Source organism: Scyliorhinus canicula, chromosome 17, assembly GCF_902713615.1.
Source record: "Scyliorhinus canicula chromosome 17, sScyCan1.1, whole genome shotgun sequence".
Taxonomy (NCBI): Eukaryota; Metazoa; Chordata; class Chondrichthyes; order Carcharhiniformes; family Scyliorhinidae; genus Scyliorhinus; species Scyliorhinus canicula.
Window position 1 is genome coordinate 69,890,455 of NC_052162.1, and position 21,672 is coordinate 69,912,126.

Consider the following 21,672-nt stretch of genomic DNA (forward strand, 5'->3'; position numbering starts at 1 on the left):
CCCAGACACTGCTCCTGGCTGAAGTGAGGTTCAAAATGTGCTGCGGAGCTAAGGCCTTCTATTGAGAGCCTTCCTCATTTCTCCTCTGTGCACAGCTTCGATTCTCTGATGCCTCTGTTCCATCTTTATCATTCTGTAGACCAAGATAGGCTATAACTAGATTTCCCGTGACTGAGAGCATGTTATGCACTCAGAGGCCTCTCCTTTCCACTCTTCGCAAAGGTCCAGCTGCACCCTCTTCTAATTCAAATAACTTGGGTGAACTCCTCCAACAACAGTGTACACAGTACTTGCACTAAATCTACAGCAGCAAAGGATAGTCAAAAGCACCTCACTTAGCGGTTAGGAACATAGGAGCAGGAATAGGTTATTTAGCCCCTCAACCCTACTCTGCCAGTTAGTAAGTAAGATCATGGCTGAAATGTGACAAGTCTCTAATTTATTCACCTTCCATGGTGATGCTTTTAAATAGTGCTGTGGGGTGGGGGCGGTGGTGATGGGGTGTGGGAGGGGGGAAAAAGAGTCCTTCTTGCAACTCATGTAAAGTTTTGTGCGTTTGAGCATGGTCCTTAACAGGAACTGGAGCTGCAGTGTCCAAACTGTCAGGTCAGACCAAATCAATGTTACAGATGCTGACTAATTATACTATATGCATACTCTGCGTGCTTCTGAAACATGCTTTTGGCACCCATGTGATAGCCCTTCCTAACATGGTCATCCGAGGTTGATGGGAGCAGCCCCCTGGCATTTTTGTGATTTGTGATGCCATAGCGCCAAAACGCCAGTGCTATGGAGTTTAATTTTGCAGCCAGCAAGCAAATATGGCTTCTGATTGTAGTTGGCTGCGGGAGATCTACATGTCGAGAGCTCCTGCCACCAGCGACGCAATTAGAGGTATTCCTGGACGTTTCATCACATGACCTTAACATCCAATCGCTCTACCCTGTCAAAAAGGGTTGGTAGCCTTAGACACGCTATATGAAAGCAGCTTTAGCCCTGTGGGTAGCCTAATGCTACAGTGGAATCTGCTCAACCACGTAGTCAGGGTGAATTCCAAAGAGCTGATAGACCGGACTATTGGAAAGTTGCTTCATGTAGAAAGAATACTCTAATGCAGAAACATTAAACTGTGTTGTAGTACAGATGCGAAAATTCACATTTCTATTTGTTACATTGCGCTCCCAACATACTAACAGATAATTTACTACATTGTAATGGCACAGTTGTTCAATCATTTGTCTTGTCCCTGTGAAGCATTACCCTTCCAGCTAATTACACACACCAGACATGAATCTATTCTATTACTAATATATTGAAATGCTAACAGAAAAAATACAGGCATTAAACCACAGACGTTTAGACCAGAAATATCTGAAATCTCTGAAACATGGAAAATATAACACAATTTTTTTGAAATATTACAGACTTAATGGAATGTTTTAACCACATAGTATTCAGGTTTTCAAAGGTCAAATTCCACTCATTCATATTTTGCCATGTTAAACAAAAAGAACATTCTTCAGCAAAGTCCCTAGTTTAATATGCAAAGCGTCATTAAGCAGCACAGGAAACATGCAACTATCTGGAATCCTTACCTTACAAATGCTAATCTGATCACTCATATAACTCTTCTAATTGTTTTGGGCCTTAAAGTTATATCAGATAGCTTGGAGACATACAGCATGAGACTGAAGCCTTATCAGGTTAAGGTGTATATTTATTAATTGTATTGAATGATTATCCAGAAAAAAATAAAGAGAACTTGTGCCAAGTTGTGTCAGTTCTTAGGTCATTTGTAACACGAGGTTGTGAAGACCGTTTGAAATATAGACTTGTATGCCATCGGGTTCAGCTCTTTGTTATGAGTTAACTGTCAGCTGAAGGAATGTAGCAGGATGAACAACTGAAGCATCTTGCAGTATTTAATGCAAAAAGTCTGTTGAACATCAAAAGTTACTGTCCCTGAATTAATTAATTACTGTCCCTGAATGAATAAATTACCTCCAAAGAGTGTGGCCAGTAAGTCTATTTTTTCTAGGTCTCAGAACCTGTTACCAATCAACCTGTGCCTGGTGAAAGAACTGCACTAGAAGCAGCAAAATCTAGGTACACCTTTTTGTTAATGTACATCACAACGTCCATATATTATACATATATGCACCAGATATCGTGGAGTTTCTTTGTACTCCTCTGGAATTACACCTAGCATGACCGTTCACCTGTATGTCTTACTAACATCTCCTCCAACCATTTCCCGATTGCCGGATGTGTCCCCCTTTATATTGGAGTCCCTGGTTACATGACCACGGTCTTGAAACCGCATGGGGTGTCTGCACCGCCACCTACTGGTTGGAGATCACACACCATCCAGTGATAATATTGCTTGCAGGCATATCAGCACATACATAATAGAAGTTATGACTACTTAATAATAGAGAAATTTACTCTAAGGTTGGGGATGGGTGGCCAAGAGTGAGGTGTATTATGACAGAGGCTTTTAGCAATGAGAAAGGAAAGCATATAATGAACGTGGTAGTCTTCAGGGGGGCACGGTAGCACAGTGGTTAGCATAGTTGCTTCACAGCTCCAAAGTCCCAGGTTTGATTCCCGGCTTGGGTCACTGTCTGTACGGAGTTTGCACTTTCACCCCGTGCCGATGTGGGTTTCCTCCGGGCGCTCCGGTTTACTCCCACAGTCCAAAAATGTGAAGGTTAGGTTGATAGGCCATATTAAATTGCCCTTAATGTCCAAAAAGGTTGGGTTGAGTTACGGGGATAGGGTGGGGGTGTGGGCTTAGGTAGGGTGCTCTTTCCAAGGGCCGGTGCAGACTCGTTAGGCCGAATGGTCTCCTTCTGCACTGTAAATTCTATGATAGTTTATAACTAGTATAGGAATTAGGGGGAAACACTCCACTGGTTAGTTAGAGTCATCCTGAACACAAAGGAAGATGATTGTGGCTGTTGGAGGTCAATCATCTCAGCCCTTGACATCGCTGCAGGGGTTCTTCAGGGTAGTGTCCTAGGCCCAATCATCTTTTGCTGCTTCAGCAATGACCTTCTCTCCATCATATGGTCAGAGTGGGGATGTTCACTGATGACTGCACAATGTTCAGCATCATTCGCGACTCCTCACATACTGAAACTGTCTGCTTGCAGTGGTCTCATAAATATGAACTGACTATTATGATTTATATATGGAGGATCATCACTGTACATGTTAAAAGTGTTTTTCTCACCCTAAATTGTGCCTGATTACTTGCAGGATTTGTGTCACCAAGTGGTGATGAGATGCCATGGTCAAACAGTCACTAGATATATTTCAAATCCTGAATATTTGTTCTCAGTTTCTGGGGGATACTAAGTGCACCAACTCTTATGATTATGGATAATGGTTAAAATTATCAATTGTAATTTGTTAAAGCATTTGCCTAAACATCCTGGGTAGGTTGCTGTTATGGGAGAGGTGTATTCAGAACCCCAAAATGTATCATGGAGTTCAACCAACCCCCCACCTTTAATAGATTGTTGCTTTTGAAGCACACGGCTTGTTCCCCAGGTGTAGTATTACAATTATGGACACGTGGTTTTTAAAACAAAACAATGTTTATTCCATGAACTCATATTAACCTTTTAAATAAACATTGGATATCTTCACACCCCTCACTTCAAAGATAACCCTGAAAATAATATAACACTACCCAATCCTGCAAACTGTTCCTTTACACAGCCAAAAGACTTCACCTTCACAAAAACGGTAACACACCAGGCTAAAGTTAATATGTATTTTCTGTTGGAATGCAGAGATATTTCAGCTTGGTTGACTTCAGCTCCAGCACCGTGCTTTTTCTTCATGCGGCTCACAGCCAAAAGTGCAGTCACACCCAAGCTGCTGTCTCAAACTGAAACTAAAACTCCCAAAAAGCAGAAGTGAGCTCAGCTCTCCCCCCCCCCCCCCACCCCCGTGACATCACTTCAGTAATATGATCAGCTCCATCTCTTAAAGGTACATTTCTTAAACATCCAATTCTTAAAGGCACTCTCACATGACATTACAGTTTGAAACATTTGCAGGAGAGGTCCCATTATGAGCTCTTCTAACAGTCAGAGAGAGAGTTTTGTCCTATCGTGTGAGTGTCAGCCCAGGAAAGGGACCCTTAGCATGAGAGTTTATAACATATTTGACCATTCACGGAACAGATCATGCATCAGGTAAGCCAATCATTGACTGCCACAAGGCATGAGCATTGAGAAAGGCCATGAAGTAAACTGCATAAAAGGGCCTTACAGCTTTGTTTCACTGCTGTACAGCCAAGACCGTTGGCCAAATCACATCAAAAAAATCCCGAGCATCTCCATAATGCAGGATTCTGTGCTCTACGAGCTGTTAAGCACACCAAGACAAATGTCAATTGCTGCTGGAACCTCATCAATTCGGTGAAAGATGCTCTTCTTTTGTTTGCCTGAAATTTGGTGATCCTTCAATGCAAAGAGTTGTCTCTTACAAAGTGGTGTCGCAGACTGGCTCATTCCAAGGTCCATGACTAGATGCAGGGGGAAGCACCGAAGCTTGAGGCAGCTGCTGCAAAGATGCAAAGGCAAAAGAAAACTTTCTGTCATAATGTACCGGGGGGTGGCAACTTATGGAACTAATTTGAACTGATTTGGAATTAACTTTCAGATTTACAAATGAAGAATATTTTTGAAACAAGAAATACACTCATGGTACTCAGCGTATGTTGAGAGAATTGAAACAATGACTGAAGAGCCGGAGATGGGCTGGATAAGATAAAAGCTTAAAGATTCATACCAGACCAGACAACTGGGAGAGAAACATCCTTTAGTGGTTTAAACAGGCATTGCAGAGTTGGGTGACACAGTGAGACCAATTTTCTCCACGAATAAAGACAGATTGGATGGGATGGATCAGTCTGCATCAAGAATACATTCTGTGCAATGATATTTTCTTGTTCGCAGTTATCAGTGTGCTATTCCTATTCTTGGCGTTTGAAGCGTAATTCAATCAATTTAATTCAAGAATTTTGTAATGCTGTACCTCTTGTCACTGTCGTCACAACCTATTCAAGTCTGAACCCGATTTCTGGTTAAACGTGTTAAAGTGTCCATATGCAGCGTCACCTGGACAACATTCAGGCCTGCATTGATAAGGGGCAAGTAACACTCATACTATATATGTGCCAAGCATTGACCATCTCCAGCAAGTGACCATCCTCCCATTGAAATTCAATAGCATCACTATTGCTTCATCCCCCATGATCATCAGCCTTGGGGCTACGATTGGCCAGGAACATAACTGGACCATCCATATAAATTCTATGTTTACAAGAGCAGGTCAGACATAGGGAATTCTGCTGCAAGTAACTCCCTCCTGACTGTCCACCATCTACAATGCACAAGTCAGGAATGTTGTGGAATAATCTTTATTCGCCTGGATGAGTACATCTCCAACAACACTCCAGAAGCTCAATAACAGCAAGAACAAAGCAGCCCACTGGATTGCCACCCCATCCATCACCGTTAACAATCACTTCTCCCAACACTGATGCACAGCCAGTGGAAGCAGAGTGTACCATCTGTAAGATAAGTTGCTGCAACACACCAAGCGTCCTTCAACAACACCTTCCAAACCTGGGAACTCTACCATTTTGATGGGCAAGTGAAACAGATGCATGGGAACATCATCAACTGAAAGTTTTCCTCCAAGCCTAACCTCATCCTTATTTGAAAGTATATCACCATTCCTTCACTGTCGCTGGGTCAAAATCCTGGAGTTCCCTCCCTATCAGCAGTGTGGGTGTACTTCCACCACATGGACTGCAGTGAAACTTAATAAAGGAAACTACAATGATATGAGGTGCCAGCTTTCTATGATAGATTGGGAAATGTTACTTAAAGGAATGGCAGTGAAATGAAATGAAATGAAAATCGCTTATTACCACAAGTAGGCTTCAAATGAAGTTACTGTGAAAAGCCCCTAGTCACCACATTCCGGTGCCTGTTCGGGGAGGCTGGTTGAGGAATTGAACCGTGCTGCTGGCCTGCCTTGATCTGCTTTAAAAGCCAGCTATTTAGCCCTGTGCGAAACTAGTGAATAGGCAATGACAAATAATCAAGTTGCGCATGGGGGAACTGGAAAACTTGTTGATTCCTGTCTGGCACAGATGTAAAATGGGAAAGGTGGCCAATCCATGGCTTACAAGGGAAATTAAAGATAGTGTTCAATTCAAGAAAGAAGCATACAAATTGGCCAAGAAAACCTGCAGATCTGAAGATTAGGAGCAGTTTAGAATTCAGCAACGAAGGACTAAGGGATTAATCAAGGGGAAAATAGAGTATGAGAGTAAGCTTGCAGGGAACATAACAACTGACTGTAAACGTTTTGATAGGTCCATGAAGAGAAAAATATTGTTGAAGCCAAATGTAGGTCCCTTACAGTCAGAAACAGGGGAATGTATAATAGGAGACAAAGAAATGGTTGAGCAACTAAACACATATTTTGGTTCTGTCTTCACAAATGAGGACAAAAATCAGATATCAGAAAACTTGGAACACAGGGTTTCATGAGAAGGAGGAAATGAGTGTCAGTAAAGAAATGGTTTGGGGGAAATTGATGGAATTGAAGGCTGATAAATCCCCAGGGCCTGAAAGTCTGCATCCCAGAATATTTAACAAAGTAGCTTTGGTGACCACCTTCCAGAATTCTGTTGACTCTGGAACAGTTCCTGCAGATTGGAGTGTTGCCAATGTAACCCCACTATTTAAAAGGGAGGGAGAGGGAAAACAGGGAATTATAGACCAGTTAGCCTGATGTCAGTAGTGGGGAAAATTCTGGAATCCATTATCAAAGATTTTATAGCAGAGCACTTAGAAAACAGTGGCAGCATGGAACAGATCAGCATGGATTTATAAAGGAGAAATCATGTTTGACAAATTTACTGCAATTCTTCGAATATGTAACTAGTAGAGCTGGCATGGGGAAGCCAGTGGATGTGGTATATTTGGTCTTTCAGAAGGCTGTTGACAACGTCCAGTTGAAGAGATTAGCGTGTGAAATTAAAAGCATGGGATTAACGGTAATATATCGAGATGGATAGAAAACTGGTTGGCAGACAGGAAACAAAGAGTTGGAATTAACGGGTCATTTTCAAATTGGCAGGATGTGACCAGTGGGGTATCGCAGGGATCTCTGCTAGGACCCCAGCTATTCACAATATCTATTGATGATTAACATAAAGGGATAAAGTGCAATATCTCCAAATTTGCAGGTGACACCAAGTTGCGTGGGAGGGAAGGCTGTGAGTAGGATGCAGGGATCCTAAAGTGTGATTTGGACAAGTTGAGTGAATGGGCAGATGAATGGCAGATGCAGTATAATTTGGAGAAATGCAAGGTTATCCACTTTGGAAACAAGAACGAGAAAGCAGACTATTATCTGAATGGCCGTAAATTAGGAGAGGGGAATGCACAATGAGACCTGGGTGTCCTCATACACCAGTCACCGGTAGGCATGCAGGTACAGCAGGCGGTAAAGAAGGCAAATGGTATGTTGGCCTTCAAAGCAAAAGGATTCGAGTGCAGGAGCAGTGATACCTTGCTGCAATAAAAAAGGGTCTTGGTGAGGCCTTACCTGGAATATTGTGTGCAGTTTTGGTCTCCTTATCTGAGGAAGGGTCTTTTTGCTCTAATAATAGAGCGAGTACAGCAAAGGTTTACCAGACTGATTCCTGGGATGACGGGACTGACGTATGAGGAGAAATTGAATTGGTTAGGGTAATATTCGCTGGAGTTCAGAAGAATGAGAGGGGATCTCATAGAAACCTATAAAATTCTAACAACTAGACAGGATAGATGCAGGAAGGATGTTCCCGATTGTGGGTGAGTCCAGAACCAGGGGTCACAGCCTGAGGATACGGAGGGAAAGCAGGATTAGGCTATTGAGTTGGATGATCTTCCATGCCAAATGGCCTCCACCTGCTCCTACATTCTATGTTTTTACATTCTAGGAGACTGCTCACCACCACCTTCTCAATCGCAATTGGGAATGGGCAACAAATTGCGGCCTAGTCAGTGATGCCCACATCCCACTAAAGAATTAATGAAAAAAGGTTTTGTGTGTAATGGTGTAATTAATTGATGACGCCATTCTAAAATTACCCTCTGCATATTCAATGTTCAATTTGTCATAACCAATTTGCCTTTCCTTCTGGTTCACAGGGAGACCAACAGTACGTTTTGAAAAAATACTAGGAAAGCGATATGTTTATGCTTGGCCTATGATACTGAATGCTGTACAAACCAGATTTAATCCTTGACCTACACCCAGTTAGCTGATGTTAGCTGGGCAGAAGTAGATGCATTATAATTAAACAGCTGTTCTTCTACCGCTTGTTTAGATCAGATACTGGGAGACAATCATTCCAGTATTTATGTTAGTAGCCCAAAAGTAGTCTCATTGATCCACAAAGAACTAGATCTGTGATTTTTGCCACTAGTATCAAGAAGCAGAATTAACAAGATAAATGCCAGGAGCTGTCTCATGGATGCCTGTATCCCAGAGTCCAACAAAGGCTGTCACTAGTTTCATTGGTTCAGAAAATAAGTGTCAGCCACGACTTATGTCGGCCTGCTCAGTTGGACTAAAAACATGGCATTATCCCAAGAACAACAGCCATGTTCTCCAACTACCGTCACCATGATTTTCCTTCAAGCAACACTAACAAAATCAAATTACTTTATGTTTTGCTCATCTAATATTTACGGGACCTTCCTCTGTCCAAAAATGGCTGCTGTGTTTACCTCTATAACAGTAAAGACACTGCTCAAGAAATCCACCCATTGCCCCTTGTGTTTAATTATCTTCTTCCCCTCATTAAGTAATACAATACCCCTACACCCACCCACCAACTGTGGTGATATGCATCACTGTAAATACACAAGGGGTTAATGTAAATACATGTAGACTAGATAGACACTAGAGGGAGCACCAGAGACATGACACAAAGACATTCAACCAATAGGTTAGTAAGATAGGACACGACCAATGGGCAGTCATGACACACACACAGGTGACACTACCACTGGGGGGCATTACACCAACCCATATATAAGGATGATGTGCAGATGCCAGCGTTGGACTGTGGTGAGCACAGTAAGAAGTCTTACAACACCAGTTTAAAGTCCGACATGTTTGTTTCAATCACTAGCTTTTGGAGCTGAGGAAGGAGCAGTGCTCCGAAAGCTAGTGTTTGAAACAATCATGTTGGACTTTAACCTGGTGTTGAAAGACTTCTTACCATATATAAGGACACAGCACACATGATCTTTCTCTTTTACAGTGGAGACACTTAGTGAGTAGACAGGGTTGATTTGAAACACATCACACCCACCACCTGGATTGTAGCAGACTGGTTCGTCAGTCTGAGTAGCTATAGCAGGATTAACAGGAGAGGCGAATCCAAATAGAATTGTTAACAGTTTCATCAATGTGTTAAAGCTATCTCCAAGTCTGAACCTTCCTTTGTCAGAGTGCACATCAAGGAAGCAGCTTATGCTACGTCAAGAGCATAACAAAACACCAACGTCTCTGTTCCACTGAATCTGCTGTCCTGTGAATGTCTCATTCCCTTTTGCCTGCACTCTACACTTTGCAATGTCTTTCCTAAACCATCAAACCTCCCACCTATCCCCCTCAAAACCACTTTTTTTAACACCACCCCCACCCCACCAAAATGTAATAGCTCCTTCCTTCATTCTCTGCCTTTATTTTGTTATTTCCCGATGAAGCATCTTGGGATTTTTATTTTAAATTAAATATACCATGTGAATGCATGCATGTAACGTTGAAAGTGAAAGAGGTTAAGTACTTGGCTGTTGGATAACTTGCAGCCAGTTTCTCAGATAGGCTGACAGTTAATGGCGTTGATGGATTTGTTGCATTCTGGGGAAATAAGGCTACGCTCCCTGAAACCAGGTTTTGTTGAAATGACCACTGCGGTAATACTTCTGAGGCCCACCAAATCTGGTTTGAATGGAGGAGGCCCAATGGAGGTTTGCTAGCAGCCACTGAATTTCAATTTTCCCTTTTGTCCAGCATAAAACATGGAAACAGGAGATTGGATTCTCCCAAAATGGGGCTACGTCCCCATGCCGGCGTAGAAAGGCTGGCGTTGCACTCCTGGGTTTCCTCAACAAAAGATAATCCGATTCACTTACCTTCAGGGGGCTGGCAGGGACCCAAAGTAATTCACTTAGCTTTAGCTGTGGACACGGGCCCCCGCAGTTCTGGTTTCCAGTCCGCGGTCTCCAGTGGCCGCGCCGAGCACCATGGCGGACTCAGACCACGGAGGCAGCTCCGAAATGTAGGCTCCCCCGATCGGCCACGTGCCTTTGCATCGGACCGGCCCGATCTGTCCCCCGACCGCCCACAAGGCCCGATCCCTCCCTCACCCACCAGGGCTGCCACGGACTGAGCCCACAGCTGCCACGCGCGGTTCCCGAATGGCAATGGGTGGTTAGAACCACGCCGCCGGGAACTCAGCCAGCTGGGAGCAGAGGATCGCTGAGCTGGCCTCTGGCAATGGCCCTCCAGTCGCGCGCAGTAATTCATGAAATCGCTGATTCTCGGGTCCCTGAGAAACGCTGGAGAGGCGCGAATGTTGATTCTCCGCCCCCACGCCAAACTCGATTTCAGCGCGGGGCTGCAGAGAATCCAGCCCAGTCTGGAAAACACATAGTCTTTTGGTGTTGGCTCATCCTTGAACAATTAGATGTATGAATTCCAAAGATGGCTGTGAGATGCCCTCACATATGCCAATATTTAATTAGGTTTGCTTTTGAGACATTATTCTGCTTGTAATGCAAATGCTTTTGATTACAGGTCACATGATTTGCGGCAGGCACCTAAGCAGCTTCCTTGTGTCCAATTTTTGAAACAATTAACTGTAAGTTCACCCTCTACTGGGCTTGACCGTGTCTTGTGAGAGCACCGTTAAGAAATGGGTGTTTTTAATGGAATAACTGTGGTGGGTGTATCTTTAAGAAATGGGTGTTTATTACTGCAGTGATGTCAGAGAGTGGGTGGAGCTGGGCTGTCTGTCTGCATTATTTTCGATTTTCAGCAGGTTGCTAAAGAGTGAGTTTTTAGTTTTGTTTTCAGAGAGAAGAGCTGCAGTGAAAGCCAGCAGATGTGCATGGATCTCTCGACAAGCTAAAGAGTGTTCATTTGGGTGATTTCAAAGGGTTAACTGCTCTCAGAGAATTTAAACCTGATCTCTGTGTTAAAAGGGTATTTTGTCTTCTGGATGTTGTTTAGGAATTTATTAAGGATTACTTAGTGTTGTATTCTTTGGGGGCTTATATTTGAATTAATGGTTGCTAAGATGTTCACTGTATGTTTTAAAAAGATTAACTGGAGTTCATAGTCTAAACATTGTTTAGCTTCAAAAAATACCTTTCGATTTCTGTTGTACCACACCTGTAGAGTGGGCCATGTGCTCCCCATATCATAATCTATTAAAAGTTGTGGGTCAGGTGAACTCCATGATACACTTTGGGGTTCTCTAAACCCTGACCAATAACAACCGTAAGAAGAAAAGCTTTTGTTTCTTTGTCAGGCAGCTTCATTTCAATACAAACTTAACATTCCAACTGTCCAGTTGAATAATTTAACTCTTAAGTACTTATTTTTTTTTGTCAAGATGAAACACTTAACCATGCATTCTGTACAAATTATTCCATTTTTCAAAATAATGTGTATGCGATATGTCAACACAACAATGTGAAACACAAGTATGAATTAATATAAGAGCCTGCATGCCGCTCTATTTTGTTGGAAATTTCATGTATTGTTTTGCATAGTATTAGAAAATGGACTAACGGTCATCTGCTCTCTCATTTGGGTTACTAATCTCAACTGTGATGCTGTGGGGTATCCTGCAAGCAGAGCAGAATCTAAACATTTTGACAGAGGGACAAAGAAGAAATCAGAGAGTACTCACTCCAGGCAACCTTTAAAGGGTGCCTCATGGAGCAGAGATCTAAGAGCAAATCTCTTTCATGCACTCTCCGGCAGGAACTGGGTGCAAGTCAGAAGCAGATTATTCACTTAAAACGTATTGACTCCTCATCAGAAAGGTCACGAAAAGATCCATATTAATGAACGGTGACAACAACATCAACAGCAAACATGTCACATAGCAATCAAAACATCCAATGGTGCTTTGCAGAGAAATAGCAAGAAGAATTGAAACCAAGGCCATAGAACAGAGCTTGGGAAAGGTGATCAATGAAGAATTCTTAATTATTCTTAGTGCTTATCATCACTGGTAAGGTTATTAAATATTAGTGGAGTTTATCAGCATGAGACAGGTGTATTAGACTTGGCAAAACTTTAATAGTATTGGTAAGGTTTATTACCAGTACTACGTTTTAAGAGCAGTAACAAAGTTATTAATTAATTAATAGAGGAATAGCAGGGCTGCTTCAACGCAAGAGAGCTTTGCATGTCCTGGATAACTATCTGTGCAGTAAGTGTCATCAGTTGCAGCAGCCTGATCTCCGGGTTTCCGAACTTGACCAACATCTGGTACCACTGCGGCACATCATGGATAGCATGTTTATACACTTTGCAGGAGTGGGAATGGGAGACCACCAAGCAGTCAAAAGGAGTAGGTTATACACGGTTCCTCTGAGTGCATCCCGCTTTCCAAATACTATCCAGTTCTCATGTGAATGATGGTTCATCTGAAGAGTGCAACCAGAGCTAGGTCCATGACACCACAGGTAGCTCAGCTGTATAGGAATACAAGGAAGACTGGAAGAGTAACAGTGGTCGGTTATTCAAAAGTTAAGATGCCTGCCAGCACGAACTGAGTGCGGTTTGCATCCAGAATGGCAGACCAGTCTATTTCATGTCAAGATCCTTCTGATGATAAGATTTGTATGTCAAAATTGACAAGCCCTCCTCTTCATTTGTCAGAAATGTTATGACTTCAAATATGGTCATACTGTAAATGTTAAATCGCGTCATCACGACTGCAGATCAGTTCTGCAACCTCAATGTCATTTACAAGCATGGTAAGGAGTTGTACCTTGCTGATGCTCATTCCAGTGCCTTCCTACCCAGGGCAGCACGGTAGCACAAGTGGGCAGCACAAGTGGACAGCACAGTGGCTTCACAGCGCAAGGGTCCCAGGTTCGATTCCCCGCTGGGTCACTGTCTGTGCGGAGTCTGCACGTTCTCCCTATGTCTGCATGGGCTTCCTCCGGGTGCTCCGGTTTCCTCCCACAGTCTAAAGATGTGCAGGTTAGGTGGATTGGCCATGATAAATTGCCCTGAGTGAACAAAAAGGTTAGGAGGGTTATTGGTTACGGGGATAGGATGGAAGTGAGGGCTTAAGTAAGTTGGTACAGACTCGATGGGCCGAATGGCCTCCTTCTGCACTGTATGTTCTATGTACCCACCATTGACCACACAGCTGGTGAAGAGGACATCATGACCATAAACGTCCTTTCATTTCGTCAAATTGAGGAACTTAAGGATGCTTCACAGCCAAATCTCATAGGCAGGCAACTCCACAAAGTCATTGGCCAGATCTCTCCAGCCGTTCGCTGGTGGCAGGATTCTCTGGTCCCATCAGCAGCGCACCCCTGCCCATGGGTTTCCCAATGGCGCAGGGTGGCTTCAATGGGAAATCCATTGACAATGGCTGGAGTAGAGAATCTTGCCACCAGTGAAAGTGGGCCGCCTCCTGCCACCAAGAACCATGCAGCTGGGAGGCCGAAGAATCCCGCCCATTATGAAAGGCTGGCCCAAGTTCTCAAAGGAACTTCTTATGAACTGCGCACATTATTCTCTATGCACGAGGAGCTAACTGTACAAGACAGGCTGATACTGCAGGGTCAGCGATTTGTCATCCCTACCTCTTTGCAGAGATATTACACCCAGCAACTCCAGCAAGGGGACACAGGTTTGGAGGCAACCAGGTGCAGGGCAAGGGAATCCTTATACTGGCCATCGATCTATGTGAACATGGAGAGAGAAGTATTCAGATGTGCACTATGCAACGCACACAAGCCACATCAAACCAAGGAACTCACCTGAGATCCAGGAGCTCCCAGGGTCATTCTTGCAGCTGATATTTTCAAATGGAGTAGTAAACAGCTCTTGGTCCCAGTCAACTTGTACTCTGGTAGGTTTGAAATAGACCACCTTACAGACATGAGGAGCAACACGGTTATAAACAAGATCAATGGACACTTTGCCATACACTGCATCCCGCAGCGCATAATGATAGACAATGCTTGCCAGTTAGTTTCCAGAGAGTTTGGAGTTTTTGCAAATGCATGGGGGTTTGAGCACATCACGAGTTGTCCATTGTATCCACAGTCCAATGGTCTGGCAGAACAGACGGTGTATTCACCATAGCACCTGCTTGAGAAATGTGCCCAATACCATAGAGATTTCTATGCTGCACTCCTCAGCCCACAAAATATGCCGAGACAAGAACTGACATCGTCCACGCAGCGTATGTCTCTCAGTACACTAGAACCACAAGTCCATTGCCAAGTCTGCAACCAAAGGCCAAAAGCAATGCAACATCAAGTGGCGACACAGCGGAAAGAGGTATTATGACTGCAATTCTCTCACACTTTGTCTTCTGGAACTTGGTCAGTCAAGATCCAGTCAACATGTGGCCACGTCAAATTGGCGGTGGTACACGGTCATGCTCCACTGCCTACAGCAATGTGGTTTCCTCGGACTGTGCTCAGTATGTACAAAAGTGGCATCACCTACTGCAGGTATCTGAACAGTCATCAACCACCACCGTACTCCATGCACCCAACCTGCAGTCCAGTCCTCCACATCAATGAAAATGAAGGCCCCTCCAGAAGCCAACAGCAGGCCCTGCAACCTTGGGTTACACCGCAAGGACACCTGATGGCATTCACGCTGAACACACCAAGCCAAGGGCACTTCAAGCACAGTCGACTGGTACAATCAAAAGCTCAAGGCACCTGAGCCAGCCAATCCAAGTTTCACGGAATTTGTGATGAACTAGTATATGAACTAACTTTGTTTTAAAAGGGGAGGGGGGCAGGAGATATGAATGGGCAATGTGCCAGCTGCAGGAGCCCAATCAGTATTTTACATATTGTAAATAGCTATGTGTTTCTGACCTTGTTTACCTTTATATGTTGGAAATAGTTTCTACTTTGTGACTTTTCTCATACATTGAGAATACTGTACTGGTTGTCCCAAATTAAAGAGGGAAAGGGCAGCAGGGTGGCGTAGTGGGTTAGCCCTGCTGCCTCACGGCGCCGAGGTCCAAGGTTCGATCCCGGCTCTGGGTCACTGTCTGTGTGGGGTTTGCACATTCTCCCTGTGTTTGCATGGGTTTCGCCCCCACACCCCAAAAATGTGCAGATTAGGTGGATTGGCCACGCCAAAATTGCCCCTTAATTGGAAAAAAATTAATTGGGTACGCTAAATTTTGGGAAAAAAAAATTAAAGAGGAAAGGTGTAAACCACGTGGATGTTGGGATGATGTGGGTACAATTAGTTGTCACATGTCATGAAGCGGGAGTTCTCCCTGAGCTTGGGTAGCATGTAAGAGCTGCTCAGTTATTGTTAATATACGCCTACTGTTGTTAGTCCCTGGTCACCAGTTATTGGAAACCAATACATCATTTGGTGTGAGGTAGCAACTGAGCAGCTGCATTGTGGACCAGGTGGGGTTAATGGCAGGTTGCTTGTAGAAGGCCTGCATGTAGAGTAATCACACTCAGAGGTGTCAAAGGCATGATTATAGCTTACAGTAGAAGTCAAATTGAAAGAATACAAAAGTCAATATTATGGAGATGGAAGTAAATGTGATATAAAGGAGGAAGCACAATTCAGGGTCAGATATAATGGCATGATTGCTCGTAGTTTTGTATAACCAAAATAAGTGACCAGAGACTGCAATAACAATGCCAAGGCAGCAGAGTTCATGGTGGGCAAATAAATTATGGTTTCCACCTTCCCAACGTCCCACTGATGGAAATTGTGAGACATCACAGAATCTTCAATTCCACCTTCCAGATCGTGATCTGTAGCCCTGTAGGTAACAAGGTTTCAAGCACAAGTCTGGTGCTCCTGATTATTAAGGGGATCTCTTGATTAATAAGGGCATCATGGGTATGGGGAGAAGGCCGGAGAATGGGGATAAGGAACATTTCAGCCATGATCGTATGGCGGAGCAGACTCGATGGATTGAATAGCTTAATTCTGCTCCTATATTGTTATAACCTGCCTGCTTACCATTGGCTGGGGACTAATGACAATCCCACAATCCTGTGGGAGTATGAGCTTCCCCAATGAGGGGGGCGGAGAAATCATTAGCAGACTCCCTGCATAAATAGAGCTGGCCAGTTTGGAACCAGGGAGAGAGGAGTTGGCAGCAAGAGAAGTTGTTGCTGCTGTTGTATATATATATATATATATGTTAATCTGTAAATAAATGTTATTTCTTTGTATCCTGAAAACTCGTGCTGGATTCTTCGTGGCCCTCACAAAATATATCTTATGGTCTTATGGTCTAAATAAAAGTGCTCAATGGAGACCTGGGGCTGGATACTCCGCCCTGCCATGCCACATTTCTGTTTCACCCCGCCGACAGGATGCTCCGTTTTGCTGGCTGGTCAATAGGGTTTCCTATTGTGGGGCAGCCCCCTGCCATCGGGGAACCCCCTGGCTGCCGGCAAAATGGAGCATCCCGCCGGCGGAGAATCGAACCCCTGAAGTCCCATGTTCTGATCAGTGATCTATATTGGGTTAACTGATGTCACCTAAAGTGGGGATTGCAGTGAGTTGAGGGAGGGTGCGCTAGGAGGTGTATTGCAATTAATTTCACCATGCCAAAGTTTGGGAAAGGAAAATTAATTAGCTGGAGATCCGTGCCTTGATTATTAATCCAACAAGTTATAGTGGAAACCCTGATAACGTCTGAGCTTTGGGAATAACCAGCAAATCCCCTTCACTGAACAGCCTATTGATATTTCTCGTCAAGGCTTAGGTGTTGGACAAAAGACTACTTGTGCAAGGTAGTGCTGGCCAATGAGCTTTGGAACCTTGTAATGAGCAGTTACCGCCTTCAGGAAAATAGTGAAAAAAGATCCAAAACACAACAACGCTGTGCAGAAGCTGAAAAGATCAAACAGATATTCAGAGCAGAGTTAAAGAGCCAGAAGGTTCGTTGGATCTGACTAGGAGAGATAATGAGTGAATAACCTTCAGCTGGCTGAAGCAAAGTTAAGAAGACAGGAGCAGGATGGAATAGTGTTGAGAGCATTGAAAAGTAACTGCTGAATGCTGAATGATGGTTGGAGGAGGTTTTTTATGCATAGAATGTTAAATACAAACGCATTTCATTTTTTACTGAGCATTAGAGAATCAGAGGAACAATAAAACCAGTATTTCTAGCATAGCCTCATTACTGCAGATACAAATGGAATAGTATTCCCAGCTATTTCCTGCACCTGCCGATGTACACAGACTCGTATGATTTTAATCAAAGAAGTATGGTAACTGGAGATACGGAGTGGATTTAGAGAAGTGCTATATGCAGTATTTATAAGGGTCAGGGGTGTTTTAAAACAGCACTGAATAACCCGGGAGATCTGAAAGAAATTGAAGCATTGATAATTGGAGAGCTTGGATTAATATTTAAAGTAGCTGTAACTAGCTAGGGGAGATTGGAATGGTGTGTGATACAAGAGAGAACTGCAAAGTGTTTTCAGTATTAGCATGCAGATAAAACTATTGAAGGGAATCAGTGAACAGCCTCAGGCCTAAGTGGGGCTCCTATGCAAAATCTCCACGTGAAGCATATAAATTAGTCTGACTAAGGCCCACAGTTTTGCATAACAGCATTTGAGGCTTTGGCTGAAACACGATTTAGAAATATCTGAAGATCAGATGAATCAGATGTTCATTGGCTACTCTAAATTTAAAAAGAAATGAAGAACCTCTTCTAATATCAGCACACCAAGATTTTACTCTGATCCTTTCAATGGAACTCAGGATACAGTCTTTGATGAAGAGATCACGCTAGTCATTTTTCCACTAATTTATGGGCCCATGATGTTATCACACATGGATGTCATGCGGTGCATTAGTTGCACCCCTACCTGTTAGGCAGAAGCTCTGGGTTCAAGTCCCATGGCCACCGAAGGTGTGTTCAAAACGTGGCCAAATGGGTTCACCATCAACCTGCAAATCCTTCCACTCTGCCTGTGGTAAGAGCATGACTAGGGACCAATGGAGTCCACAGTTACAAATGCCCTCTGAAGGCATGCTGGGGGATGTTATTGCAAGGCTAACATCAAGTTGCATTTTCACATTGTAACACAAGAGTCTTGTTTTTGATCTATGTCTCTGTGTCGAAAACTATTTGTCACGCATTGCTTCATGTCCCTTTACGAAACCTGAATCTCAACTGCTGGTGCAGAGTTATGAAAATCAGGTCTGAGATAACCACCCATTCAGTTTTGAATAAAAACAAATCAATGGGGGTAAGCAGTCCAGAAATTTCACAAATGTAACCCAGACATGGAAAGTACGGTGTTTTTCCAATGAGACTATTACTTTTGTTCACCTATAACTACTTCAGTGGTTTAGCGGGAAACAGAGATCCTCACACTCCTATAAGCTTTGAAGACTTGGACAACCTCTGGGGGGCATCTCAAAGCACTGGAGAAGTACCTCCGTGTGCCTTTGTAAGGTCTGCCAAACTCAGTGGCAAGAAAAGCAGTTCAACAGCAGGATCCTTTCCCAAGCCAACTTGCTCAGCATTGAGCCACTAATGACACAAAACCAGTTCCCCTGGATGGGACATGTAGTTTCTACATCTGACACCAGACTCCTGAAGCAACTGCTCTATTTGGAACTCAGTCACTGTTGGAGGCTGCCAGGAAGATAGCGGAAAAGCTTTAGGGATGATATCCCTGAAGAAGTCAAACATCCTTGCCAACGTGCGGGAGTATCTGGTTTGTGACCAAACAAAGTAAAGAAGGCTCAAAGATACCAAACACATCAAGAGGAACATGTAGAGGCCGTTAAGGTCTTGGAGGGGGCTTGCAAACCTTCTAATAACTCAGTTGCTCAAACCTTCAAGCACCACTGCCCTCTATGTGGCAGTGTCTGCAAACCATGCAATGGACTTATCAACCTTCTCAGAAACCATCAAACTGGGGGGCATCCAAATTATGCTTGATCCAGGACTGTCTGAGAAGATAGAGGCAGCACAATAAAAAGTCCAAATAACCTCCTTCTAGAATGTACATTTTTATGATTCAAGATGTGCCACATCAATAGATATTCAGCAAACAAATATTAAAATTTGAGCCATGTTTGGACCCCCTATTCAACAACGACTTGCATTTATTATAGTACATTTACATAGTAAAGTAATCTCACAGAAAAACCATGAGGCAAAATGTGACAACAGGCCATAAGGAGATACAGTACAGGTGACTAAAAGCTTGAACAAAGAAATGATTTTACGTGCCTTAATGGGGAACAGATATGTGGAGCAGAGGAGAGGTTTTGAAATAGAATTCCAGGGGCTGACATCTCATGCAATTTTACACTCCTCCCACCTCAGAACCTGCCTTGGAGGAGCGGAAAATTGCAAGGACGGGATTCCACCCGCCCCGATCCAGATGCAATTTCACAGTTGGGTGGACAGGATCTCTGGCCGGAAATTTGCCCTTTCACCTGAGACCCATAAGTGGCCCAGATTCAATTTTTAGGCTGGCATGAGTGGGTTGGGTGAGAAACGAAGAAATGAACGCTTCTTCATCTTGGGCAGGAAGACCTCAATCTAAAGGTTCCCAGAATCGGGAACCCTTCGACCTCTAGGAGCTCCTGTCCTCCCTATTCCAACCCCCGGCCTTCCCCCCGATGCAGCAATCGCCTCCTCCAACCCCCCGGCCCCCAGCATCCCCTCTGTTTCTGCCCCCGCGGCCCCAGGTACTTACTTTGAGAACGGAAATGGTCTGGGGCTTCATTCCAAGCAGAGCACTGCAGCACCTCTTCTGGCCACTGCAGCGCTGTGCCTGGCCGGGTTGGAGAGCTGTCAATCAATCTGAGTGACCGACAGCTCTCAGGCAGGACTTCTTTCCAACGGTGGATTGAAGTCAAGACCACTGCCAGTCAACGCTCAAATGAGCACTGGCCGTCCTTAAACCTCAATCTTGGGAATTTGGACAGTTTTAAAGCATGGTCACCAATGGTTGGCGTGAAGAAAACCAGAAGCACAGGAGGCCAGAATTGGAAGATCACAGAATTCGCACAAGGTTGTAGGGCTGGAGGCGTCTAACCTATATTTGCTTGGACTCAACAAACAATGCAAATCCAAAGTGCACATTTGGAACACGGCCACGTGCTCAGAGATCAAGGCTGTATTTGAAAATGATGTGTGAAGTGATGAAATATAAAATAGACGTTGTCTCCCAAGAACCAGAACTACACAATAAGTTCTCAGAGGTTTGAAAATTTAAGCGATGTACCGAGTTGAGCAAACCACCTGTAATAAAATTTCTTGGCTTGAACCCAGTTCTAAGGCACTCTGGTGAGTGTAGCAGGTTAAGGCAATGAGTAAATGAAACTTTTATATTGTGGCCTGGATTTGTGGGACACCAGTTAATTGCACCACCGTCTCATACTTATCTTTATGAAACACTGCTAGTGTTTACCTAGTATGGCAGGAGTTGGGAAAATTAGGAAAATTCTCATCTGTTGACTTATGTTGGAGATTCTAAAACTAGGGGGAATAGTCTAAAAATTAGGGCGAGATTGTTCAGGAGAGAAGTTAGGAAGAACTTTTTCACTCAAAGGGTGGTAGAGATTTCGAACCCTCTCCCACAAACAGCAGTTGAAGCTAGATCAATTGTTAATTTTAAATTTGGCGTGAATAAGTTTTTGTAAAACAAAGATATTAAGAGATATGAAGTATATTACATTCACTGCTATGAATTTAAACAAAGGCAGGCAAATAAAGTTAAGTCACAGATCAGCCTTGATCTCATTGAATGACGCGATGGGCTCGAGGGGCTGAATGGCCTACTCCTGTTCCTATGTAAGAATATAAGAAAGAGGAGTCTGCTCTGCCATTCAATTTCAGTTAGCTGAGGCTGTAAGGTGTTTGTGCCTGTCGGGGAAAACTGGCAGTGTTCCCAATTTGATCATTAATCAGTTATCCAGCGACAACACTATTACCCAACCTACTGCATGTGTAAATGCGGTATATGTGCAAATCGTATGTTTGGGCTCAGATGTGAAACACACCATGATAGAATGGAACAGTCTGCCAACACATGCTTTCTTGGTTCATGTAGGATGAGAGTTTAGGTGAGTTGACTGAAGGCTAGATTGAAAAGTCAGGCTCTGAGATGACTTTTAAAGGGAGCCATTGAAAGTGGAACAAGGCCGAGCATCAACATGACCCAACATTCAGACATTGATGGACCTAAAACATATCATACTCGACTCCCCTAGGAATGAATCTATCCTGGAAACATTGGAGATATTTTTAAATGAAAAGAAAGTAAATTAGTACAGATCAACACAACTTTATGGGCTCCAATTTCATCTGTTGTGAATCTAACCAATCAT

At 43.6% G+C, this 21,672-nt stretch overlaps 1 long non-coding RNA gene across 1 annotated transcript; it reads right to left on the reverse strand.

Moving 5' to 3' along the window:
- Positions 1-3,677: 3,677 nt before the first annotated feature.
- Positions 3,678-14,209, reverse strand: LOC119952046. The gene is made up of 3 exons (XR_005457751.1): positions 14,115-14,209; positions 13,938-14,036; positions 3,678-4,578 (listed from the first exon to the last, which is right to left on the reverse strand). It is a non-coding gene; the product is annotated as an uncharacterized LOC119952046 (long non-coding RNA).
- Positions 14,210-21,672: the final 7,463 nt, after the last annotated feature.